The sequence below is a fragment of the Saccopteryx bilineata genome, chromosome 1 (assembly GCF_036850765.1).
Source record: "Saccopteryx bilineata isolate mSacBil1 chromosome 1, mSacBil1_pri_phased_curated, whole genome shotgun sequence".
Classification (NCBI taxonomy): Eukaryota; Metazoa; Chordata; class Mammalia; order Chiroptera; family Emballonuridae; genus Saccopteryx; species Saccopteryx bilineata.
The window spans coordinates 379,648,289-379,675,444 of record NC_089490.1 but is presented as its reverse complement, the minus strand read 5'-3'; the positions used below and the strand labels follow the sequence as shown (position 1 = coordinate 379,675,444).

General features: G+C 44.9%; 1 long non-coding RNA gene across 1 annotated transcript; it reads right to left on the bottom strand.

Moving 5' to 3' along the window:
- Positions 1–241: 241 nt before the first annotated feature.
- On the bottom strand, positions 242–24,753 carry LOC136320736 (uncharacterized). The gene is made up of 5 exons (XR_010728371.1): positions 24,225–24,753; positions 19,599–19,644; positions 2,842–2,953; positions 2,645–2,766; positions 242–340 (listed from the first exon to the last, which is right to left on the bottom strand). It is a non-coding gene; the product is annotated as an uncharacterized lncRNA (long non-coding RNA).
- Between the last annotated feature and the right edge of the window lie 2,403 nt (positions 24,754–27,156).

Genomic DNA, 27,156 nt, shown 5'->3' with positions numbered 1-27,156 from the left:
CCTACCCGCCCAAATCGAAAGTTACTCTTCTTTTATGTTACCTTCTAGAAGCTTTCATCTACAGTCTACAGAACACATAGGGTCGATATTTTTACCCCTGTGTTATGAAACAGGGGTTGAGTTTTATTTGTATTTTTCCATTTGGATATCCATTTCACCTGGCACCGTTTTTCATAAGGTTTTCCTTTCTCCACTGTTCTGAGGTGCGACCTTATTCATAAATCAAGTGCTTACATGTGTTGGGTCTAGACCAGTGGTTCTCAAAGTGTGTGCCAGGGAGCACTGGTGCACCCTAGAAGATTTCCAGGTGTGCCCTATGGTATTCCAGAGAAATTTGTGCCTATTGGGGACCAAAAAACCAACAGGGTTTTTGGAGTTTAGATTTTTGGGAAACAGAGGTGTGAGGAATTGGCTGTAAGCTGACAGTCTGCCCAACCCCCCACCTCACTTGCCTGATTAGGTTGCAAAAGGCTGTTAAGCTGTGGTGCTGGATTGTTTACACTACCCTCCATGTTCCTCAGAAAGACTGGAGGCAAGTTTCTTCTATCCTTTGTTTGATGTAAAGTTAAGATGATATGTATGGTGGGGGTTTTCTGCACTCAACACAAGAGTAAAAAGAGAGGAATTCTTCAATGTATTGATGAGGAATTGAGAGTTTGCCTTTCAAATATATGCCCAAACATTGAAGAAATCCTAGGGCACATCAGGCTCATGTTTCTCATAAACACAAGAATGAAAAATCTTAACATATTTGTGCTGGGACCTGACGAATTTACTAAATCTTACTAAGAATGTATCTATATATATAAAAAGATAACTTTTTGTCATTTTTTTAATTTTTAACCCTTCTTTTTTATGAATTCTAAAAAGCATAACTCAAAAAATGTAACATAAAAATGTTTTTTAATGTCAGAATAAATTTAATTTTGTTGTATTTATTTCATTTAATTACTATAAAAACACTCTTGGACTTTATATTTTTTCTTTAATATTTGACTTAATTATTTATAACATATTTCTCAGAAATTTGTATATAGTGTGCCTTCAGTTATTTGTAGGATTTTAAATGCGCCCCAACTTCAAAAAGTTTGAGAACCACTAGACTCTCTGCTCTGCTCGCCCACCTAACTATTGTTGTGTCTGTGCCACACTGACTTAATCACTGTCACTTTACAATAAATCTTGATATGTGGCTGAGTAAATCCTCCAACTTTGTTCTTCTTTGAAGCTGCCTTGGCTATTCTTGGCTCTTTGCATCCCTACCTTACTTTTAGATGGAATAGGGAGGATCTTTAAATGTCAAATGTCTTCCCATTTTGGTGAACTCTCACATTGTCCAAGCCACCAACTCTGAGCTGACATCATATGGTCCATAACCACACTTTATTCACAAGTAACTTCTAGTGTGGTCCTCAATGTCACACCAGGCTCTGCCTGGCTTATCCCCAATTCTTCTCCATCCTTCTGCACCTCCAAATGGCATTCTCCTGTGTGTGTGGAACAGTGCACCACGGGGCCTGCACGTTTCTGCTGCTAAGATTACCTCTATTATATCTAGTAATAAATCAAGTGTATTGTGCTCTTACTATTATGTCAGGCTCTGTGCTAAGTGCTTTGAATGCATTATCTTATGCAACTGCTCCTACCACTCTGGGAAGTAGGTTCCCTTTTACAGCCCCTTAAGGACTTACACCATTTCCTCACAGACCTGACCTTCTTCCTCCTCTGTCAGCTTCAACATCTCCATGGAACATAGCCTTTCTGCGCTAGGAGGGATCTGAGAGATGTTTGACTTGACAAATGAGGAAATTCATGCCCAGAGAGGGAACTGACTTACTCCGCGCCTCCTCAGCTAGTTAACGGCAGACAAAGGGTTAGAACTTTTGTCTCTTGATTCCCAGACAGTACACTTCTCCCACACATACTGCCCCATTACTGCACCCAGCCAACTGATGTCCCCGCTGCTACTCAATTTAGTTCCTCCCCATTTCCATTTAAATTTCTTCAAAGACTTATCTATGATGTTAGCAATTTTCACTTCCTCACTTCCCTTTCTCCCCTTGACCCACTCCAATCCTACTTCCTTACTGAAACTATTGGACTACCCACAACTTCCATGTGGCCAGATCTAATGGTCTCCCCTCTCTGCCATGGTACTAGACCTCAGCTAGCTTCCACCCACCTAAGTATTCCTATCTTTCTTGTGACACTTTCCACCTCTTTTGCCCCAGATTTTCTTCTAACGAACTGACTCTTCTTTCTCAGTTCTCTTCAGCTGGGTCCACCCCGTCCACCTGCCTAAACATGAGATTTTAGAGTGTCCCAGGTTTCCTTCTTGACCCATATTTCTACACATCCTCTCTCCCTAAGTGACCGCACTAGTCTTACAGCCGAAACACTTCATAGGTGATCTTTCCCAAGTTATTAGTTCCAATCCTGACTTCTCGCCTGAGTCCTAGACTTTAACTATTGACTTGACCTCTCTGTGTGAATGTTATCTTAATTGGGCCCTCCATAAAACAGAGCCTGCGGCAAGAATTAAGATATGAGCAGTTTAATTGGGAGGTGTGCAAGGTATTGGATGTAGCGGAAAAGGGGGAAGGAGACAAAGGAAGGTATGGTATAATGTGAGGACCTGCATTACCATCCTGGCTTCCACCTCCCGGAGAACTGCCATGGGTCACAGAGGGCCACTCAGAAGTTGTGTCCACTCAGCATATGGAACTCTGGATGAGTTGCTTGAAGATATTGCACATTAGAGTTGTCCTTAGGGGAGGGAAGAATAGAGACTTTATTTTCTGGCTCCCACTGAACTCTCATTTCCCCTTGTTCCAGACTTACCCTCAGGTTGCTAACTTCTGGTATGCATACTCTGAAGCCCGGGTGGCCTGCAGGAAGCCACCTCATCGTGTGGTATTCCAGTTACATCCAAATGTGGAAGACTGGCACAGAGCTGATGGGTGACGGGCCGGGAGAGAGAGAAAAATGAGGCCACGCAATGTTTGCAACCCAATGTAACTGTCTATTACTCATTATCAATATGAACATGACCAAACAGGACTCCTGATTTCTTTCTCCCCACCAAACTGCTTCCCTCATCCCCCACAGTGCTCCTCTTCTCAGAAAATGGCGCCACTGTCTTCATTACCAAACCTCAGTCAAGGAAACCATCCGTGGCATGGGCTGTGGAAAGGGCCTGCGAACTGGTCTCCTCGCTCCCGTTCGCACTTCCTTTCAATACAGCAATGTTCTTGTCCCCAGCTCTGGGGCTCTGTTCCATCATTACCTCTCAGACCAAATCTCCCATGAAGAAACCCCCCTCACAGTCTGCGTTACCCTGTTTCATTGTGTCCTTAGTACTTACCACTCCCTGAAATGATCTCGTTGTGTGTGTGTTACGTATTGTTCATCTCCTGCGCTGTAAGGTAAGCGCCATTCAGGTACAGACAGAGTCTGTTGTCTGTCTCCCTGTATCCACAGCACCTAGTGCAGTCCTGGGCACCCAAAATGTTTGTTGAATGAATGAGTGATAGCATGAACAGCAGGTGAACTGAGGGCCTAACTAAGTGGCAAGAAATGTACCTGTTTGCCTGAGTTTTCATCTGTGTCTTTCCAACCACAAATTCTTTTAAAGCAGGGAATATGGGAAAGTTGAAGGAATTTTATACGTTCTGCAAGAGTTTCAGGTGACTTTGGGGATCTGTTAACTGTCTCCTGTTTCCCTTTTTTAAAGTTAAACTTTTAAGATAACTGTAGATTCACATCCAGTTTTAGGAAATTATTTAAAGAAACCCTTTGTACACTTATCCATTTTCTCCTGATGGTACATTGAAAAGAAGTAAAATATAATATCACAACCAGGACACTAACTCTCACATGGTAAGACACAGCAGCTTCCCATTGCCGTAAGGATTCTCATTACCTTTCTGTAGCCACCGCTACTTCTCTCCTGTCCCCGCCTCCTCTTCAGCCCCTTGTAACGCCTCAACTGTTTTCCATTTATACTGTTTTGTCATTTCAAGAATATTATGGAATTGAAATGATACAATATGTGATCGTTTGAGACTGGCTTTCCTCACTCAGCGTAATTCTCCAGAGAGTCACCAGGTTGTTGCTTGTATCAATAGTCCATTCCCTCGTGACTGCTGAGTAGTGTTCTGTGGTGTGAAAGAGCCAGCTTGTTGAACCATTTCCCCGTTGAAGGGCATCAAGGTTGTTTCCAGTCTGGGGTTATTACAAATGAAATAGCCATTGACATTCGAGTGTGGGTTTTGGGGTAAACATTAAGTTTTCATTGCTGGATGGTGTGGTCGTTGCATGTTTATTTTTCCAAAGAAACCGCCAAGTTGTTTTTGAGAGTGGCAGTACCATTTAACGCTCTCATCAGCACTATATGAGTGATCTAGTTTCTCTGTATCCTCACCACACTTGGGGAAATTGGAAAGGGGGACACTTTTAGGGTCCTGCTAGAGTTCCAAATGAGTTTGGGGATTCACTAACAACCTTTCTCCTGCCCCATTTTTTAAAAAATTGATGCTCTGACCCTAGTTTGGCTCAGGTGGGGATTAATGGTAAAGGCTAACTACCATACAGATATAACAGCGCACCAAGCATTTTCCTTTAAGAGTGAATGACAAGAAAGGACACTCACATGTCTCCTGGCCTCCCTGGTCCATTTTAAATGTCAGAAATGATGACCATCTTGGGAGGCTTTGGAGGAGTAGTCTGTGGCTGGATTTCAGTTGAGACCTTGATAAACCACAGGAAGTCACACTCTCAAGCCAAATTAGGCAGGTGGGGTAGAGGACATCTTAACATGCTCTTTATAAACTTTGTAGAGAGTTTCTGCTGGTAGAAGTGGTGACAGAAGAGATGCATGCTGTAGCCCTGGCCAGTTGGCTCAGTGGTAGAGCGTTGGCTAAGAGTGTGGATGTTCTGGGTTTGATTCCCGGTCAGGGCACACAGGAGAAGCAACCATCTATCTGCTTCTCCACTCCTCTCTCTCCCCTTCTCTCTCTCTTCCCCTCCCGCAGCCATGGCTCAATTGGTTTGAGTGTATCACCCCAGGCACTGAGGATGGCTCCAAGCAGCCTCAGCCTCAGGCACTAAAAATAGCTCGGCTGCAAGCATGGCCCCAGATGGGCAGAGCGTCAATCTCAGACAGGAGTTGCTGGGTGGATCCTGGTTGGGGCACATGCGGGAGTCTGTCTCTGCCTCTCCTCTTCACACTTGGAAAAAGAATAAGAAGAAAAAATAAATAAAAATAATTTCATGCTTTAATGCATATCACCTTGTTTGAGCCCAACCTGGATTAAAGGCTGCTTCTAAGAGGGGAAAATTTAGCTCTAATGTTTGGGACTGGGGTCATGCTGGAGTTTTCTTTTTTAGGGGGCTTGACAAGACAAAACCAAGAATCATAAGTGCCTGAGTTCGGCCTCTCTCATGATTGCTCAAGGCGTCTCACCCTCCTCCAGAGCTCAGCACAGCTTAGTCCTGCCTGGCCTCCCCAGCTCTGCCTTTTGCTCACCTTTCCCAAATTGTCTATTTTCCAACACCTTAACTGTTTGTATGTGATTTAACACAGGCTTATAGAGTGGTTACTATTCCTCAGGCATTGTTTTATGGTTTTATACATATTAGCTTCGCTAAAACTCCTCTAACAACTTTATGTGGCAAGAATCACTAATGTCACAGTTTCACGGATGAGGGAACTCAGCACCAGAGAAGTCAAGTAACTCACCCAAGGTCACACAGCTCATAAGTGACAGAGAAAAAATTCAAATCCAGGCAGCCAGGCTCCATGCTCTAAATTTAGAACAATACGCTGACTTTCTATTATTAACAAATATGCCTTAAACTATTTTCTCTTTTTTCAAGGCAATTGATATTTCAGGAAAATAATGAAAGCCTTCACTCAAAGAAATAAAACATTTAAATATGGGCTTCAGACAACCATTAACAGGGTTATTGGGGGTCACCACTGCCTTCCACATGCTCTCTATCCATGTCATGCCCTGTCACCCAGGCTAAGGGACACACAGAACCACACAAAGAGACATACAACAACTTTGTTTTATGCAGGTTATTTCAAAGAACTGCAACTAGCATTGAAGAAATAGAATTACTATGTGCCAGAAATTGGGCTCAGGGCCACACATACATTACACCAACAGGAGGGGGTGGCCAATATTGGCCCCCTTTTAGAGATTAGGAAATTGAAACATCGGGTGGCAAGTGGCTAAGGAATTTGATAAGTCACACAACTTGGAAATGGCAGTCCTCAGTCTGTCTAGCCCAGTCCCAGATCTGTCTGGTCTCTTTACTATACAAGAATGACTTCAAAGTGAAAGCTTCTAGCTTTGTGTTATTTTTGGTCACAGTGCCAGTTTGGGCAAATGGCATGGTAAGAATAGAACCTTCCATTTCCCTACCTGTGATGCAGTTACTCCCCCAGATTTTCACATTGGAGAATATGGCGGCACTCCCATTAGCCTGGGAATGCAAATAAAAACCCAGGATTTGGTCTTCATTTATCCCTCATCCTACCTTCTTCATATAACTTAGCGGCAAGCTCTGTCACTCCTATCTGGAAAATGCATCCTGAGTCCACCTCCAGCAGCCCAAGCACCTCCCCCCATCGCCCTGACAACATGAACAGTGCCTTCCTGTGCTCACGCCACTTCACCCCACCATCTACCTCCAAACGGAAGAGGTGTATGACTTCTGAAGGTGTGACCTTGATCTTGTTTCTCTCATAACGATTCTTTGAGGCGGGTTTGGTGCCACCTTCCTGCTCTCTCTCTGAGCCCCAGCCACGGCGCAATACGCCACGCTCTTCCACACTCGGGAGCCTTCCCCATTCCAGAATACCCCCCCACACACACTCTTCCCGTGGCTGTGACCTCCTCAGGAAGCTCAACTGAATCTGAAGTAGACATCCTCCCTCTGTTAAGAGTAAATCCACTCAAAGCCTTAGACCAGCTCCTGGCATACAGTAAGCACTCAATTAATCTTAGTTCTTGCTGTTGTTTTGATCATTGTTGTTCTAGTAGAGACTAAAAAATTCATGTCTGGGTGATAAGTGGAGTAGGAGGCACAATATTAACATCCAGGCTCCGCACAGCTTCTATGACAAGAAGGTTAGAGTAAAAAACAATGTGGGCTTGTAAATCCTTCCTCTGCCTTAAAAAACATATTGCTATTATTTTCACATATAATTACCATGCATCTAATGAAAGCATGTTTTACCATAGCAATGTACATAGTTTGAAAAAATATAAGAGCACTTAATATATTTTTTATAGCAGTGTCTAGAACTGTCTGATTGGCTTTCCTAAATAAGATTCACCCTGGCTCTTAACGGTCACCTGTCAAGTTTTTTCTATGACTTAACAACAACTACAATACTTAAAACAAAGTATGTCCTTTTTTTCATATGCCAGTATCCTTACTGACAATCTGACTTCCAGCAAACTTGAAAAGAGGGGAAAGAGTGAAGAAAAATTGCGTTGGGTTGGAATAACCTATGAACTGGATAATTCGATTTGCCTGATTAAGAACTTGCATTTTAACAGAGATAAAGGTGACAGGGTGGAGAACTCACACCCAACAAGTTACGAAGCTGGACTCCTCTTCTACAGACGGTGCCCTGGTTCGTGCACAGAGATACCCACCACAGCCATACTCGCGATATACCATGCCTAGCGCCGCGGGCACATCAGTGAGTTATGGAACAGCTGTTTGATGGAATATTACATAGCCATTCAAATAACACTGCCACAGCAATTTTAAAACATGGGGAAAGCCTTATGTTATAATATTAAATGGATAAATGAGGCCTCTGAATGACATGCATAAAAACCTGTCATTGTACTCGCTAGGTTGATTAATTTCTCACTTTATTTCAGACTTCCTTTCCATGTGAGACAGAGAAAACTTGGAGATGAGTCAGGGACAGCACGGTGCACACACACACCCCCACCCCCGCCCCTAGCTCTTCTCCTAATCTAAAACCCACCAAGATATTAAAATCCTACGTCATTGCTGGCTTTTCTTCTTATTCCTCTGTATTTTTCAAATGTTCTAACGCTTAGGAAAAAAAAGAAAAGAAAAGAAAAGAAACACTTTTGTTCTCGTTCACTGTTTTCCCAGAAACTCCGGGGAGGCAGCTGCTGTGGGCTCCCGGCATGCCCCCTTCCCCCGCAAATGTGTAAATAAAGAAACACCTCCGTCTTTAATTTGTAACTGGCCAAGCTCTCCCCTGTAAATTGATCCTCCAACCAGAAAAGCCTGTGGGTGGGACCGGGTTTTTTTTCTGCTGTAGCTTCTTTCGGCTGATTAACTAACTAGCATTTAAGTGTTTCCCTTTTCCAAACCTCCAAATGGCAAGCGTGTTTGCGGTGAGCTGCCGTCCAACCGTCATCACCAACACGAACGGTTGCTGGCTGAGCAAGAACGAGGTGGGGAACCGGGGGCCTCAAGGCCCCAGATTCCAGAATCTGGAGCGTGGAGCTATTAAAGAGAAAGCCAGGAGAAGCCACTCCTTAGGAAGACCCAGCACCTTTCTCTGAGAGAAGGGAGAGATCTTGTCTTGGGGAGAAGACTGTACTCCACTATTTCCATGGTTTAATTTTATCAAGAATGTTATAAAACAGAAACATGTTGACTCCATGTGGGTGAATGCAAAGCCAGGCAGTCTTGGGGAACTAATTATAACCGAGAGGTGGACGATGATAAGCAGAGGCCGTGGTAGACATCTGTTCCCGGCCTGCTCAGCCTCCGTCCGCCCTCCTCACTGGGGAGGGGCTTCACCTTCTGCGGTCACCACGCAAGGCAGGTCAGCTCTCTTCAGGGAGAGAAATCCTGAGTGAAGAGACACAGGGGATTCCTAACTAATGGGAACCCGTTAGTTTCTCCTACTGAGGTCCCCCAGTTTTCTGTCCTGTATAAATCCAAATTCTATAGCTTTTTACTTGATTTTGTGAGCTACTCTTTGGCCTTCTAATATGTACATGTGAGTGTGGTATAATGTGTGTGTGCGTGCGCGTTTAAATTTATTTTGCTGCTTAAATTCGCTAAAGTGGGGATTTTTAATTAGTTAATTAATTTTTCTGTTTGTTTTTGCTTGAAACCAAGGAATTCACCCTAAAATGAGAACCCAGATATAGTTTACTGTATAGATACGCAAGCTTCTGCTCGGCTCTACACAGAAGGGCAGTTTCTCCTCCTCCCCTCCTCCTCCATGCTCATCCAGATCCAAATATTTTCAACTTAGGGAAAAAGGAGTTCTCCCCCTTAAACAGGAACTGTGAGGCGCTGGGTTTTATGAAAGTGTTGGTGATCTTTTCTTTTCTTCCTTCCTTTTTTTTTTTTTTTTTTTTTTTTTTTTTTTACGAATGCAAGCTTTTGACTATTTCTTACTCAGGGACAGCCAAGCAACCCCAGCCTCAAAAGAACCCTTCGGACGGGAGAGGGAGTGAGGGCTCGCCCCTGCCCACGTCTTGTGCATTGCAGCCGTCGGACCTGGCTTGCTCATCCCGTGGTTCGTGCATTGGGAAACAGGCTCGGACATCGACCTCTCGGAGACTGACAAGTGCTAACAGAAGCGCCTCTGACTCCAGGATAGAAGTGTTGGCCATCAAAAAGCAATGTTCTTTCTGCGAAAGGCAGTGCAGTGAGGACTAGCCTGACCCAGGCCAACAAAATCCTCAATCACAGTGGTATGCAGAGGCAGGGACAGTGTAAGTCGTAATAGGATGAACAGTGACACTCTTGTACCTCCACGGCTTGGGCTGCTATTACTTAGCAAAGCATGGACAGTGGTTCCTGTCTCTGTCATATCAATTTATTTTTCAAGGCATCCCTCACTTCACTGGTTGCATCTCATAGTCCAGTAAGGAAGGAAGGGGCAGGGACATCAGCCCCATTTTATGGATATGGAAACTGAAGTACGTGTCAGTATATCACATCAGATGGTGTAGTGTAGTACATCATTAAAGAAAATAACAGCAGTAGTCTTAGATAGCAAAGTGTTAGACCTCGGTCCCAAAATCTGCTTAGAGAACAACAAAAAAATAATAGTTCCTATTTATTTAGTGCTCCCTATAGGCTTCAATATTGAAGTAGATGAAATTGCCCTTATTTTGAAGTTAAAAAAATGGGGTTCGGAAAGATTAAATGATCTACCTATAACCACATAATTAGTAAGTGGGTGAATCAGCCTATGAACCCAGGCAGTCTGACTCCAAAGCCATGCAGTGGCCCAGAAAGTCACGTGTTTGTTAGCCCATTTTTGAAGAGAAATTCTATTACAGTAAATGCGCCAGACCTTGAGATACTGCTCTGTCCTAACCTGTCCCCCATTTGTAACACTTCTCAGTTTGAGAGTAAACATCCCATATTCACTAGGGGCAGAAGTGGCTCTTCACTAATATTTTCTGCTCAGCACGAAAAGACGGTAGAACTCAAGGAGAAGGGGTCTAAGTCCATTCCACAGACCCAGATGGCTTACGGACTTGGGCAAACACTCAGCTTGAAAAAGCTGACAAAGCTCCCAACCTTGGCCAGTGACCTGAGCCCGCGTGTGCTAGGCCAACGGAAGTAGTAGCCTGGAAAATGTCAAGGACCTGCTAAGTCAATTTGCACTGAAACCAAGCCTGACTACCTTCTACAGTGTGTATCTCTGCCCTGTCAGTTTCCACAACACAGCAGACGCCCGAGTGTGGCAGGAAAACCCAATAATCTAGGCGAGCAATTTATCACTTTCAAAAAGGTGTGGCGGGGATGTCGGGGTTACTGGGGAGAGGAGATTGGAGACAAACATAAGATCAAAAGCTTGATTAGACTTGGTATCACTCAGATAACACCCACAGACATTTAAAATATGCTTCGTTCAGCTGGGCAGCTTGGGCAAAGTGGTGAATTCAAAGAAGTTGGTCATGGTAGCCTCTACCATCTTCCTCTTCCCTTTTTCCCCAAAAATCTTTTCCTTCAGACATTCTCATTGCCCTCAGTTACCATCCATCTCCAGACACTTCCCAAGTGTCTCTCACACAGTTCTGTCCTGCCTGGCCAAGCCCCTGGGCTGCTTTCTATTAGGAAGGGATCTTTAAGTGTGTTTCTCCATACCGGTTAATTCCTTCAAAATATTAGTAACAAAACCAAAACTGATGAACTAATTCATGATTGATATGCTATTGTGTGATAATGGGTATTAATAAATTAATACCATAAGAGAACTTCTTAAGTTTACCCTAACAATGACTAATGGAGTTTTCCAGCGCTCTGGGAGGCTGCTGTGATAGACATATTTAGTATTGACTTTTATTCCGTTCTCCTCTCCTGTTAGACAAGGTCATGTAACTATGGCCTGCTTGTCACACATGGACCAAGGTGTTGACTTTCACATTCGCACATGCTCTTCCTCTGCTGGAACTTTACTTTGGCTGAAGTGTTGTTAATTAGGGATGCTATCAGCTAGTAACCCCCCGAGTAGCTGGGCAAGAGTCTTTTCTTGTCGGGCAATTAAGAGTGGTGTACCTCTGTCGGCCACACCCACATTCCCCCATAATTCTAGGAGGAGATTTGCCCCTCATGGTAATTCCTGAAGCTAGCATAACTCTATAAATTATAGTGTTAGTGTGCCCTTTGGGAAATAGGCTGTCTCTAAACCAGCCAAATCAGAAAGAAAATTATGACCGTAACTGCATTAGCTAAAGAAGTGAGGGGTGTGCCTAGAATATGGAATGGCATTTAGTTTAAGAAAAATCGGAAATAAAACCAGAGAAGTGTTTGCTGCAGAGAGCTGGCCACACTCTGCAATGGACATAAATGCTGGAGGATGCTTAATATCGACCGTTAACTGTCGGGGAGTCACTGCTGGGAAGAAATTAGCAGTGGTGGGAAGGCGGCTTCTCTGAAGAGGAGGAAGGAGTGTCGGTCTCGTCTCTTAGTCTGGGTTGTGAGTGGCTGCTCAGCACATGGCGTGAAGAACAGGCTGGGATGGATCCAGCTAGTGAGAACTATCTACAAGATGGAACCTGAGAAGGGGGGCCGTGTCCTGCCAGTCCGGTTTCAAACGTGAACCAGTTCGTCTTCAAAGACGAATGTTTCCTAAGATACCGCGGTGGTTTCCAAATGGGAGTTTATGTAGACCAAAGAGAGCAGAGGGGGGAGGCAACGACAGGGCAAGCCTGGGGGCTGCCCCCCAACCCCCGCCCTTGTCTCCAGTCCTCCTTCAAAAGAGCAGTCCCCGCTTTATCTGTTTTCCACGTTAGGGTTTTCTGTAAGGTCACATTTAAGCAAAGGTTCCTTAATGAAAATAAATGAGTCAGTTCACGATGGTTTCCTAGATCTCCCCTGGAAACGGCAATCAAACCTCTCGGGAATTTGTAGTTCCAAAACTGCTGCTCAAGGTACTTCCTGGTAGAAGGGTGGATAGAAACATGGCATGAGAGAGATGATAGATAAAAGATAAATAAAATACATCTACCAATATAGTATATTAAAAACACAAAAAATAGAAAAATTTTAAGAATAAGAAATAAGTATAATAGAGACTCCAGTATTTTCTTCCTGCACCCTGGGTTCACCTGGACTTCCCCCCGACGGGGGCAGGCCCTTCATGGGGACATTCTCACTTCCTGTCTGTGACAGACTATGGAGAACCAGGGGATGACCTATCTATCATCATTACTTAACAGAGTTAAAGTCGTCCCACTATTTCTAAGGGTCTCGGAGTTCCTGAGACAGGTACGCCCCAGCCTATCCCATTCCTTCCTGTTACCAGGGCTGGAGACCGGGAGCACGGTGGACAGTGACGGTAGTTGTTTCTGACAGGGTGAGAAAAAGTCACGTGTCTTTTTTCAGACCAGATGGATTCTTCCTTCCCCTTCCCTCCGATCACAGATGAAATGCAATTTAAGCCAACCTGGGGTTTCAAAACTGAGCTCTATTCAACCACCAATGTTTAGAACAGTGAGTAGATTTGTTGACATTTTACTTGACAAACTGCCTTATGGCTCAACTTGGAAAATCAGTCAGGCATATACAGCCACTGACATCTGCAATGATAACTAGAAAAGGATCAGTGGGGGGGGGGGGGGACCAGCCCTGAGCAAAATGGGCGGGTATCATCAAACAGGAGATCCGGGAGGCCTGAGCAAGCAACGGCAAAGTTCATTAACACCCTGGGGAAGCCGGAGGCACGGAACAAGCACCAGATGTCCGTGTCACTTCTGTGACTCGGCTTCTATTTCAGCTACTGATAAATAAAGGAGCGTTTCCAGGTATGCTATGTTTGGTCAACCCTAAACTTGGACATTAAGTATAGCCTTAAGTTACCGAGACGGCACTGCTGGAAACCACAGTTATTTCACACATATTGGATTAAAATTAGAAGCATGCACAAACTATAATGAGAAGCCTGTGGGTTTCCCACACAATCGGCACATCTCCCTTCACTGTCAGCTCAACGCAGGGGTTCTGCTTCTGTTCTGACAGCTCCTTCCACCCCGAGACCCACTTTCAGTGCTGTTCCCCAGTGTGCTTCCCCGCCCATGTTCATTCACATTCTCTCCTCACCCTGACCCCCTTTCTCCAAATTCCCGTGTGCGGCTCGCCCTTCCCAAGCCCACCTCCAGATACACATATAGGCTTTGCCCCACAGACTCCCCCATGAGCAATATATTTTTCTGGGGACAGTAAGCACTGACTCATCGCCTCCTTCTTACCACAGTTTCCAAAACACAGTCTTATTTCATCCTTGTCTCTACCCAGATCTCTGTCGGTCTGGGCCACCGTGCACGTAAACAAATTCTAACTGGGGGATTCCCTCCTTGTCTTCCTCGCATCTCTCTGTTTCTCTCTCTCTCTCCCTCTTTCTGCACAAACTTCAAAACTCCAGAAGATAGTAGTGCCTAAGGGACTTGTGCCTCAGACTTTTGGCCAATGAGAGAAAACACACATCTGCTGTTAAAATAAGACTCAAGATCCCTTGAGAAATGGCTCTGCTGAATAAAAACAGGTAGTACTGCCGTCGCAGTCGACTTCACCTGCGCTTCCCTTCCTGAGCAAGACAACCCAAAGATGAGCCAGGGGTCTCTGAAATCAGGTAGCTCTGAAATCAGGTGTTATTCCTGTCCTCCCAGCCCCAGCAAAAAGCAGTGAGCGATCTACATAGCAAGCTTTTATGTTAAATGTGTTTTCATCTCTGTATCAGATCCGTGCAAGCCAGCCCCTTTGAGGCACTGATGTGAAGGTGTCACGTGACAAACGAGAAGGATGTTATTTGGTAAAACCAATCAGATTGCTCTCTTTACTTATTCGCACGTTCCTATGTTGGGTTGACCTGAACTGGGTGTTCCTACCTTCTGACACTCTTTTCTCTGGATCAGTTCATCAGATCCTTCCCCAGCTGGAAAAATCAGTTCCTCGGTGACTCAGCATTAGTTTAGAATACTATTCCAGCCTCTACCTCTCTGATCTGGACCGAGCTTGTTCCCCATTGATTTCCAGCACTGACTCAACATGCCCTCAGGTTTCTTCTTGCCAGGATGTGCATGGCTTTTGGATTTGGGAAGCAGTGAGAAGCATGTTCCCTTTAAATTTCACCAGGTTGATGAGCCCTTCTATGCCAGCCTTCATGGAGGGATTTATTGAGAAATGCTTTAGTCCATTTTCCAGAAGAGGGAACGTCTTCATGTCTTGACTTAGACTTTAGAGAACATTCTCTCTATGGCCTATAGGAGGGTTTCCCATGCCTGCCCATTACCGGATCATTGAAATAGAACAAAACAAATTAGAAAAAGAGAGGGTGTGTGACACAGCCCCCTGTGAGGACGATGGAGCTGCTTCCCCTGAAATGATGCTGGTGAGACTATTGCTGGGACAAGCCCCTGGGGGTAGTCTGCTCACCTAGTCACCATGTCTCAAAGAAGAATTTACATTACGTGCGGCTTCCAGATGGTACACTGCAGGTCTTGTAAAATGTTCAGTCATATCCAGGAATTAGTGTTCAACTTGGGAGAGTTTCCTAGCAGTACAGAAGCCTGTTTCAGGGTTGATCCATGAATATGATGTAAGCCCAGTGCTAGACAATAAAAATGATTCATGTGACCATGGGCAAAGCGATTCCTTTTCTGATTCTTTGTTCCAGAACATCTCAAGGAAGCAGAGCTTACGAAATCAAGACTTTCAGGATCCAATTCTATTTTGCATCTCAAGACATTTATTGGATAAAAAGTACTTTGTGTCTGACCAGGTGGTAGCACAGTGGATAGAGCATTGCCCTGGGATGCTGTGGACCCAGGTTCGAAACCCTGAGGTTGCCACAGGCTCATTCTGCTTGAACGCAGGCTCACCAGCTTGAGCATGGGATCGCTGGCTTGAATGTGGAATCATAGAAATGATCCTGTGGTTGCTGGCTTGAGCCCAAAGGTCACTGGCTTGAAGCCCAAGCTTGCTGGCTTGAGCCCCAGGTCACTGGTTTGAGCAAGGGGTCACTGGCTCAGCTGCAGCACCCCCCCCCGTCAAGGCACATATGAGAGAGCAATCAATGAACAACTAAAGTGCTGCAACTACGAGTTGATATTTCTCATCTCTCTCCCTTCTTGTCTGTCCCTGTCTGTCCCTCCATCTATCTCTCTTGCGCACTTTAAAAAAAAGTATTTTTGCTGTTAATTACAACTCTGAGACTCTTAGTTAGATAGTACTATAATGATATAGACAAATAAGTGTAGTCATTTACAACTTAGTTCTCCTCCTGGGAAGAAAACTCAAAGACGAGCCAAATTTTTTCTAAAGAAGAATTTCATTCATTCATTCAAGCAAGTAATATTATTTCATTCATTCATTCAAGCAAGTAATACAAGGTCATGCAGATCCGAGGATAAACAGTCATCCATGCCCATAACTCCTCTTACGTCTTTGGAGAGCACAGATTACATAAGTTTCTCTGTAACCTTTCTTTTTTAAAACTAGTGACTTAAGTGTGCCAGGAGAATTTTTATATCCCATATAGAAGACTTACGGGGGAGGTTAAGTCACGTCACCTACATTGCTTTATCCAAAGTCCTTTAGCACAAGCAATGTAAATTAACCATGGATTCACTGAAGTAGAAAGTAAGTTTATTGGAAGGGTTTAGGGAAGTTCATAGAATAGACAGGAAGGTAGGAGAGTGGGGCTTGGAAAATGCAAAGACCAGAGCAGCTCCAGGGATACAGATAACAGTAAGCACCGTCAAAACCATGCTTTAGGAAGAACTTGTTTAAGTCGTGCTTTGAAGCCTGACCAGGTGGTGGTGCAGCTATAGAGTGTCAGGCTGGGACACTGACGATCCAAGTTCAAAACCCCGAGGTCACCGGCTTCAGGGTAGATCATAGACGTGACCCCATGGCCACTGGCTTAAGCCCAAAGGTTGCTGGCTTAAAGCCCAAGGTAGCTGGTTTGAACCTAAGGTTGCTGGCTTGAGCAAAGGGTCACTCACTCTGCTATAGCCTCCCCTCCCCACCCAGTCAAGGCACATATGAGAAAGTAATCAATGAGCAACTAAAGTGTTGCAATAAGTTGATGCTTTTCACCTTTCTTCCTTCCTGTCTGTCTGTCTCTGTCTCTCTCTCTCTCTTAAAAAAAAAGAAAGAAAGAAATGTTGTGAATACTACCAATGGTGTAGCTATAGCTCCTTGTTAACACATTGTAAAACAGTTTGGTGAGAAATGGAAACCAGTTTGCACCTGTGGGAAATGTCCTCACACTCTGTGCGGTGGCCACACCTGTCAATACCTGCAAGGAAAGGAGAGGCTAAGGAGGAGGCTGCGGTCAGCGTGGGCTCTTGCGCCTGTTGTATTCTCAAGGAGGTGCTCTGGGGTGGTTGCGGGGTTCTTAAGAAAAGGGCTGAGAGGTTGGTTGGGTCCACCAGGATTCAACGTGGCTAATATGTGTCCAAGTAAAGGGGGTTGGAGTCATGGTGGGAACTGACCAGCAGCTCAGCAGGACCCCAGCAAGGAGCTGGAGGAAGAGCCCCAGCAGGCCAGCTGGTGGCTGATAAGTCACGGCTGAAACCAAAGAAACACACACGGTGGGGATGCGAGGACGGGGTTGATATCAGACGGCAGGGCTGGGATTTCACCTAGAGCTGGGCTCCTATTGACAGTGGCCTCTGCCACGTGCTACTCCTCTCATAAGCAACACTGGAAGGGGTCCCTTCTATGTGTTCATCAAGCCCAGAGCACCCAGATTGGCAGTTCTAAATTTCTAATCTACATATTATTCTTTAATGAAAAAAAAATTGTTTGTTTTGAAATGAACCTTCCAGACAGTGAGCTATGGTAGAAGAGAAGCCTGCCTTTTGTTTGAATCCAGCTCTTCCATCAACTAGCTGAGTGACATCAGGTAAGTCAAATTCCACAGGGCCTCAACTTCCTTCTGTCTAAGGAGAAGGCGCGGCTAAATATTGCCTAGAGTCTCTTCCAGCTTTAGATATGCCTAGTCCACTTCAAGGGCTCGAGTGTACGCACTGGCCCGTGCACACACACGTGCACACACAGGCACAGCCCAGGGCGATGCTGCACGTGGGCTTGGAGCGGGGAGGCGCAGACCACCCCCTTGCTGGCCCTCTCCCCTCCTCTGAAGCTGGATCCAGGAGAGCCAACTTCCTCAAAAGCCACAGCTGTTGAAACGGCCCCAAGGGAGTTATAATTAATTTCTGTTTCCTAACATCCTGAATGTGGACCCAGCAGAACTGATAATGGGGTACTTTCCCTGAGTTACTAACCACAAACTGAAAGGGGGAAAACCATGCTACCCAAGGACTTAGCCAGGAGCCGGCAGCCAACGCCAGAAACAACAAGCCCGACCTGGGACGGACCAGTCCGCAGCTCAGGAATGCACCGTGGGCGCCCAGCTAGGATTGCCGCTCTTCCAAGACAAACCGTGTGGGCTCTGATTACACTCCTGGTTACTGCTTAAATCGCCTTTGTTACTCATTCAAATCATTAGTCCCAAGACTACGTTGCACTCCATCGAGAGGTTTTTTTTTTTTTGGAGTCTTTGAAATTATTCATCCATTCTAACTGATCTGCCTTTACCAGCCTCTCCACTGAAGGATGTGTTGGGTGTCCTTAGATGCCAGGCCTGGAGCCAGGTGTCGGGAACACCACAGTGTGTGAGACTGTCAGACCCATGCCCTCATGGACTTACCGTCTAATGTGGGAGATGCAGAATGCACAAATAAATATTTACCTACAACAAGTGACGTAAAGAAAGGAGCCAAGTGCAATGCAGTGATGGAGAGTAAGGGAAGGGGAAAAGGAAGACATATTTGCATAGAGTGATTAGACATGTCTCCCTGAAGGTGACATTAAAGCAGAGGCCGACAGGGTGGCAAGCAGCCAGATGCAGGAAATGCAGTCAGGCTGGAGTCACATGCACGGCGTGTGTATATGTGTGATGTGTGTGGTGTGTGGTGTGTGGTGTTTGGGGAGGGGGTACTGGAGTGTGTGTAGCATATATATGAGGAGTGGGGGGTGTCTGAGGTCTGTGCATAAATGGTGTGTGTGTGTGGTGTGTATGCACATGTGGGATGTGTGTATGTGGGGTAGTGTGTGTGTGGTGTGGGAGGTGCGTGGGGAGTATGTGGGCTCTGTGGTGTGTGTGTGTTGTATGTGTGGTATGAGTGGGGTAGGTGGTGTATGTGCACATATGTGATGCATGTATGTAGTGTGGTGTGTGGTATATGTATGTATGTGGTATGTATGTGGTCTGGTGTGTGTTGTGTGGTGTGGTGTGTATGCAGAATGTGTGGGGTGTGTTGGATGTGTGGGGTGTGTGTTGAGGGTGTGGGGTGTGTATGTGGTGTGGTTTGTGTGCAAGGTGTGTGGGGTGTGTGGGGTGTCTGTTAGGTGTGAGGTATGGGTGGTGTGAGTGTGTTAAGGTGCGCACACACGCGCACACACACTGAGGAGAAGGAGCAGCTCCTTCGGCAGAGGGAAGAGAGAGCTGGTGGGAAACAACGACTCAAGGAGCGGAGCCCCATGTGTCTGAGCAGAGGGGACCACACGGGAGGGGCTGCTGACTTCTGCAGAAGCCAGACTATTTAAAGCCTTTTAAAAATCTGATACTAAAAGGAAAAAAAAAGGATACTTTTTTCTTAAATATTTTTTTTCTAAATCCATTAGGAAAGCATTAGGGCCTTTTAGACAGGAATATCAATCTTATTTCTGTTTTCTGTTTATTTTGTGGGTAACAAAATAAAAATAGGAATGAAATTTGAAGCAAGGAGGCCAGGTAGGAGACTACTGGAGATCAATCAAGAGATGGTGAGAGGCCCTGGCGGGTTGACTCAGTGGTAGGGCATCTGCTCAGTGTGTGGATGTCCCTGGGTTCGATTCCCGGTCTGGGCACAGAAGAAAAGCAACCGTCTGTTTTTACTCCCCTCCCCACGGTCCCCTCCCACAGCCATGGCTCAAATGGTTTGAGCAAAGGTGGCTTTGGGCATTGAGGATGGCCCATGGCCTCTGCCTCAGATGCTAAGAAGAGCTCAGTTGCTGAGTAACAGAGCAATGCCCCAGATGGGCAGAGCATCACCCTCTAGTGGACTCACCAGGTAGATTCCAGTCGAGGTGCATACTGTAGTCTGTCTCTTCTCACTGAATTAAAAAAAAAAAAAAAGAGAGAAAGATGGTGAAAGCTTGGACTAAGTTAGTTGTTCTCTGTCCTCCAGGGGGCACCTGACAATGTTTGGAGACATTTTTGCTGGTTGTGATTGGGGGTTGCTACTGGCATCTAGTGGGTAGAGGCCAGGGATTCTGCTAAACACCCTAAAAATGCACACTACAGTCCCATACAACACAGAATAATCCAGCCCCAAATGTTAATAATGCCAAAGCAGAAACACCCTGGTCCAGGTAATGGGAGGAAACATGGAAAGTAATTGAGTTCAAGATACATTTTTTTAAAGCTAAAGTGAGCAGGAATTCCAAAGAGATTTTATGCGGGAGGAAAAAATAATACAAAATGGCTTTAGATTTCTGTCTAGAGTAACATGTTGGATGAATAAGTATCAAACATTCTGTGTAGTAGGTAGACTCAGTTGCTTAGTTTAAAATTCCACATCTACTATATATTAATTGTGGGTTGAGAGATACACAAGCACTTTGTGTCTAATGTTTCCATTTATAAAACGGGGTGATGAAAATTAATGATTCAATTATATTAAATGCTTCAAATAGGCCTGGCATGTGGAGAACAGTTGATTGTCAGTTACTTTTGCTGTTGTTATTGTTGTTAATATTATTATATAATAACAGAAATAATATTATTAATATTGTTATATAACACTAAAAAATTATATAATAAAAATAACATTATTATTGTTATGATGATGATTATTATTAGAGTTTGGCTTCATAAGAGCTATCAAGGTGGACATGTGATTTTGGGAGCTATCAGCACAGAAATGGCGCTATGCCCACAGAGATGGCATTTAAGGCTTTGAGATGAGTGTGTAGATAAAGAGAGAGAATGTTCAGGACTGAACCTTGGGCGCTCTATTGGTAGAATCTTGAGAGATGAGAAGAAACCAGCCAAGGAGGCTGAGAAGGATCAGACAGTGATGTGAACGGAAATCAAGCAAGGGAAACATTTCAGGAAGGGAATGTTCAACTGGGTTGAGTACGAAGAGGATCAAGATGTATCTCTTGAACTTCAAGGTCACTGATGACTTTGATGAAAACAGATATAGTAAGAAGAAGGATAAGCCTGACCAGGCAGTGCTGCAGTGGATAAAGCATTGGCCTGGGATGCAGATGACCCAGGTGGTCACTGGCTTGAGCACAGGGTCACCAGCTTGAGCATGGGATCACAGACATGACTTCATGGTCACTGGCTTGAGCTGAGAGGTCTCTGGCTTGAAGCCCAAGGTCTCTGACTTCAACCCAAGGTCATTGGCTTGAGCAAGGGGTTACTGGCTTGGCTGGAGCCCTCTCTCCTCAGAGTCAAGGCACATATGAGAAAGCTATCAATGAACAACTAAGATGCTACAACAAAGAATTGATGCTTCTCATCTCTCTCTTTTTTCCTGTCTATCTGCCCCTATCTGTCTGCCTGTCTCTCACTAAAAAAAGAAGAAGGAGAAGGAGAAGAAGAAGAAGAAATGGGATGAAAGCCAGTCCACAATGAGTTGCAGATTAACTATGAGGTGGAATACTGGGTAAGAAGAGCAGAACTGGTGGAGGATGGTTAATGAAAGATGGGAATAGTTTTCTCTCTGTTGTGTTTTTTAAGGTGAACTGGTGGGAATGACATGGTAGAAAGGTAAACATTAAAGCTATAAGGAGGGAGAAGAGAGAGGAAAAGTATCAGGGTACTTAAGAGGAAGAGAGCAGACAGGGCAGAGCGACCTCTGGTAGATGAGAGACACTTTGGGCTTTGAAACAGAAGGCTGGTAGAAGACGGGTGTCATGTAGACAGGTTTGCATTCTTTATTTTAGGGAAATAAAAGTAAAGGAATGAAGATAGTGCATGTTTAGTTACTTTTATATCCTTAGTGAAGTGTGGGGGGAGGCCCACCCAGATATAAGTGAAGAGGCTGGGTACAAATCATCACCTTGGAAACTGGGAAGGCTAGACCTCTAGAGTAAAGCAGTGTTGCTGGACATCTTCTGAGGCTCTTGATTATGAATTTTAACTGAAATCAGTGAACTTCATTCTTTGATTTGCTCCTGCAGTCTCTAACTGTTCAGATATATGTGGAGAAGGTAGAAGGTAGAATATTAAAATTTTTAAGTTCTGCCATTTGAATAGGACACAGGGTGGAACAAAGGAGTTGGGGGAATTTTCAAGACAGTGAGTATATGGTGGACCATGAAATCTAAGCTGGGACAAGATGGGATGTGAATAACAAGAGAGCTGCTGTGTGGGGAGAGGGCGGTGGGGAGTCCAAGGCTTTACCTTTGAGTTGAAGTATAAAAATGATGGAGGAGGTGAAGTACAGATAGGAGGTGACGGGCAGAGAGAGGGGGACTGACATGCAGACGTCAAAGGTGGTGTACGTCCTGGTGACAGCAGAGTCCAGGGAATGCACAGGCGAGCGAGCAGCTGGGGTATAGAGGGGTCACCATCGGACACGAGGGACGGAGGAACCATAGAATTAAGGAGCTGGACACATGTCCACCCTAAAGGAGAGTCACGGAGTATTACAATGGGATTTGACTTAGAAAAGCAAAGGTGTAAGAACTCAGAGAATGAGGCATGGCCAGCAGGTTGGGCACTAAGGAGGGAGGGAGGGAGGAAAGAAGGAGGGGGAGAGGAGAATAGTTAGCAAAGGAGCACACCTCTTAAAAGGGACAGGAGAGAATAATAGGGCATTTCCTCCTCTCCTAGACCTAAAGTACTAAGGGCATGAGCCAATAAAGAGCCTCTGGTTGAGGGACTTGGAAGTGGGCGGTGGACTCACAGGCTGGTCTTAGTAGGGCAAAAAGGTAGAATTCAAAAAAAAGAAGTCACCTGCTACCTTCAGCTCCCATCTGCCAGCTTCATGCCCACACACAGCAGTCTGCTACACAGATTGAGGTCCAAGCTTGCCTGGTCAAAATCTCTTTCTTCCCACCCCTACCCCCCATTCCACACTTCCAGCACAGAAGGAAGCTTTTCAAAAGTTTGCAGACTAAAAATAACCATAGAGCCAGCTCAGTAAGTGGCACACGTGGTTTAAACAAAAGCCCACACTCAGCGCCAGTGTGGATTAAGTGGAGGCTGTTTTTATGAAATCCACATTGTTTTTGAGAGCGTTCTCCTTCCTCACTTCCTCCCTCCTTCCCTCCCTCGCTCCTGCATTTAAGTTCAAAACATAGTTTTAAGTTTTCTTTCAAATACTTTAGAATAAAAACACCTTGCAGGTACCATCAGAGAAAGAGTTGCCCAATTAACCCCATGTTTGCTATGGTCTTTTACATCTGAGACTCATGCTTACATATCACGGGTACCCCAAAACTGTTATGGCAATTGTCCAAGATCAGGGAATAGCATTATAATAATAGTTTACATTTATTGAATGCTGATTTTCTCACATGCCTTGATCTAGGGAGTGTTCCTTCATTATTGCACTTAATATTCACACAGTCTTTATGGATTTTAATTTCATTTCACAGATTGGGAAAATGAGACACTAAAGAAATAAATGATTTGCCCAAGATCTCCAGCCGTGAGGAGAGGAGAGGAGAGGAGAGAAGAGGAGAGGAGAAGGGAGAGGAGGGGAGGGGAGGGGAGGGGAGGGGAGGGGAGGGGAGGGGAGGGGAGGGGAGGGGAGGGGAGGGGAGGGGAGGATCTGCTGTGCTTGCACTCCGAACCACGGGGCAACACGGCCATGAACTGCGAATACACAGTGCGTTACCTTTCCCTCTGTTGTCCAGGGCAGGCAGCTCTGGTCAATCACTGGACAATCCCACAACGTTTGATCCCCAACCCGCTGCCCTGGGAGCGCCCATCAGTGGGTGAGTCCTAAGACTAGACAGGAAATCTTTTTGCTTCTCTTTCCCTAGACTCTGCTCCGTTGCTCCATTTTCCCTCCACACCTGTCCCTCCCCGGCTCCCAAGTCCGGATCTGCTTTGACTTCTACCCTCTACACTCGGCAGATGGTCTCGCTGTCTCTCAGTGTGACTCAGGCTGAGATTTGCCCCTTTTCTGGTTCCTTGTCTGTCCCCGGCCCATTAGTGAGCGATGTGGTGAGTGCTGATGGGGCGTGTAAAGGGCAGGGGTAACGGAGGGGCGCCGGGGCGGAAGAGGAAAGGTCCCAGTGCACACTCATGCTCAGAACCCTGAGCTTCGGACCCTCTAGAAAAATGTCCTCATGAACAGTACTGAGAGAGCTTCAGATGTGGTATCACGTTCTGAAGAGCCTGCAGTTGGAGACAGACCCCTGAATCATACTGCCCGTGTCCTTTAAAATGGCCCCCAAGGCCCCTTAATTTTAGTAAACTAAATCATAAGCACAACAAAACCTTTTCATTTTGGAGGAAAGACTTTGATGTTTGTTCTGCACGGAAGACACTACTTGTGGGATTGAAAAGCACTGGGTTCTAACTAGCTGTGTGATGCAGGAAATTCACTTGGCCCCTCTGGGCCGGGTTTGGGCTGTGTAACTTGCTGGTTAAATGTGGGTCCCTCAGTGCCTTTCAGTCCCGCATTCTGTGTCCACGTAGCCTGTGTTTTAGAGGTTCTGGTTGTTACCTGCTTTACAGGGTTACCAACTGCCAGCCGTGTCTTCCCGGTCACTCCCAAGAGTCCCCAGCAGGGACCCATGTGCACTCCTAGGAGTCTGTCAGTTTCCACAGGTCAGATGACATCGTATCTCTCGTTCCCGCTCTGGCTCTGCCCTCTATTTCATCCACTGCTATGGCCTGTGATAGTCCAGTCCCTGAGTGGCTGGTTCTGTCGGGTCTAAAGTCTATCCCCTGTCACCACCATCTCAGTCGTGAAGCCAAAACGTCCTCTTGGTGCCAAAGCGCCTTTGGGATTCATGGTCTCCGGTGTTGAAACCTGAAGCAGGCCCGCCAACCTCCGCCTCCTGAACCCTGAGAGCACTGACGAAGAGGCCTTGTCAAACCACTGTGAAAACCTGAGAGGCACCGTTCAAATTCTTGATGGTGCATCAGTCTCCTCTCCGTTTCCACAAAGAACAGGCTGAACACCAAAGCACCACCAAATAGAGGACTGATCTAATACGTCCCTGGTAACCGTTGTGACCGGCCCATTATCTGAGGAGTCAGGGCAAGTTATAATTAGAACCTCAGTGAGTCACAGCTCTTGGGAGTTAGCTCAGAAGCTCTCGCTCATCAAGTGACGCACCAGTTTGATGTCTACTGGGGCTCATTCTGGCCATCAGAACTCAGTCTTGGACAAGGACTGGAGGAATAGATTAGGAGATTCCTGGAGCATGAGGATATCAATACCGGGCCCAGCCTCACCATGAAGATAGACCATCAGATACAGGACTATCAGATACAAAGTGATAAAAAAATTTTTTTTTGCTAAAAAAAATTTCCCTTCGTCATACACAGTTTTTCTTTCATTTTAAGGTATTGTAGTTGCTAAGTGAAGCCCTTCACATACTTTCCCAGCAGTGAATTGAATTTATGACTTGACTGTGCATCCTTCAGGGTCTGACGACTCAGAAAGAACATGAGCTTTAAAGTCCCAGCTCCATTACCTACTTACTGCCTATATGATTGTGAATGAAACCGGCAAACTTTCTAAGCCTTAGTCCACCTTATTTATAAAACGGGATTTTTATAAAGATTTAAAAAAATCCCACAGTAATGTATGCAAAGCACCAGGCTCAAGCTCCCACACATGATGGGTGTTCAGTGGCACCTTCCTTCTGACCAGGAGTCCTCAGAGGATTCCAGCTCCGGGTTTTCAGTCAGACACAGAACACACCCTTCAAAGTGCTAATACCCTTTCAGCTCAGCAGACACCTAGTCTCAGGAAAGCCATTAGAAACCCCCAAAGTACTATATTTTTCTCCTGCTAGGTAGCTCACTTCCCACAACTTCCCACAACTTTATATTAAGTGAATCCAACAAATGAGTCACACCACCTACAAAAGCAAATTTGGGAGCCACACCCAACACAGAGGCATCTTGACTTTTTATAAGAAGCTGTCAGTACCACCAAAAGAAGAGCGTGGGGGGCCCAGAGTTAAAAAACCCCAAATTTCCAAGCTACCTCTGAATTCATATGAAAACCCAAAAGTGTAGTTTAAGTTTAAAACAACACCTTGTTTGTTGGGCCATTCAGAAGTGATAACTTACTTATTAAAAGCATCTATAATAACATTTAAATATGACTTTATTTTTTATAAAAATTTTCAAGAATATATTTATTATAAAAATACAAAAGAATATAAAGGAAGCCTGCTATTTGCCAAGGTAATAGGTGAATAAAAATGTTGCACTTGAGATATAAACACTCCAAGTCTGTAGAAAACACAGATGTGGTGATTGAAGTTACATTAATACAATCCAAGATATTAATATAAAATTGTTGTAGAACCATTGACAGCCCTAGAAGCAGAAACTAAACAAACTATTTCTCTATAGACTTCCAATATCCAGAATCCATGGGCCTCCTGCCTCATCAAAAGCAGTACAATGGTAAACTATGACAGTAAATAAGTTACTACAGGGCAGTGTCATCAGGCATCATAAACAGAAGAGTTAGTGCCCTAGAAGCTGGATCTAGTATGGTCTGAAAAACCACAAAATAAGTTCAAATAGTAGAGGAGTTTTAAGAAAAGAAGAAGGATGAACAAGATTCATAGTAACAAAGGACAGCACCGCAAAAGAAAAGACAGATTTGAAAAAGAACTATAAGGAAACGCAGTCAAGAAAATAATTAGCAGGATGTTAGACAGAGCAGCTGAGAAAATTAGTGAACTGGAGGATAAAGTTGAGTAAACTACCTAAAATACAGTGTGTCCATAAAGTCATGGTGCACTTTTGACCGGTCACAGGAAAGCAACAAAAGATGATAGAAATGTGAAATCTGCACCAAATAAAAGGAAAACCCTCCCAGTTTCTGTAGGATGATGTGGCAACATGTGCGCATGTGCAGATGATGACGTAACACCGTCTATACAGCAGAGCAGCCCACGGCCATGCCAGTCAAGATGTGAATGGTACAGAGGAAAGTTCAGTGTGTTCTATGGCTCACTAAATTCGAATCCGTGACCAAAGTGCAACGTGAATACTGTTATGTTTATAATGAAGCGCCACCACATAGGAATAACATTACTCGGTGGGATAAGCAGTTGAAGGAAACCGGCAGTTTGGTGGAGTAACCCCGTTCTGGTAGGCTATCAGTCAGTGATGAGTCTGTAGAGGCTATACGGGATAGCTACCTAAGGAGCCCTAAAAAATCTGTGCGTGAGCCCACATCGAACTGCACTGAATAGGTATGAAACTGGGAAAGTTTTCCTTTTATTTGGTGCAGATTTCACATTTCTATCGTCTTTTGTTGCTTTCCTGTGACTGGTCAAAAGTGCACCATGACTTTACAGACACATTGTATATCACAGAGAAGAGATGGCAAATACAAATGGACAGATAGAAAACATGGAAGTTATATTGAGAAAATCCAGCAGATACAAAACAAAGCTGCC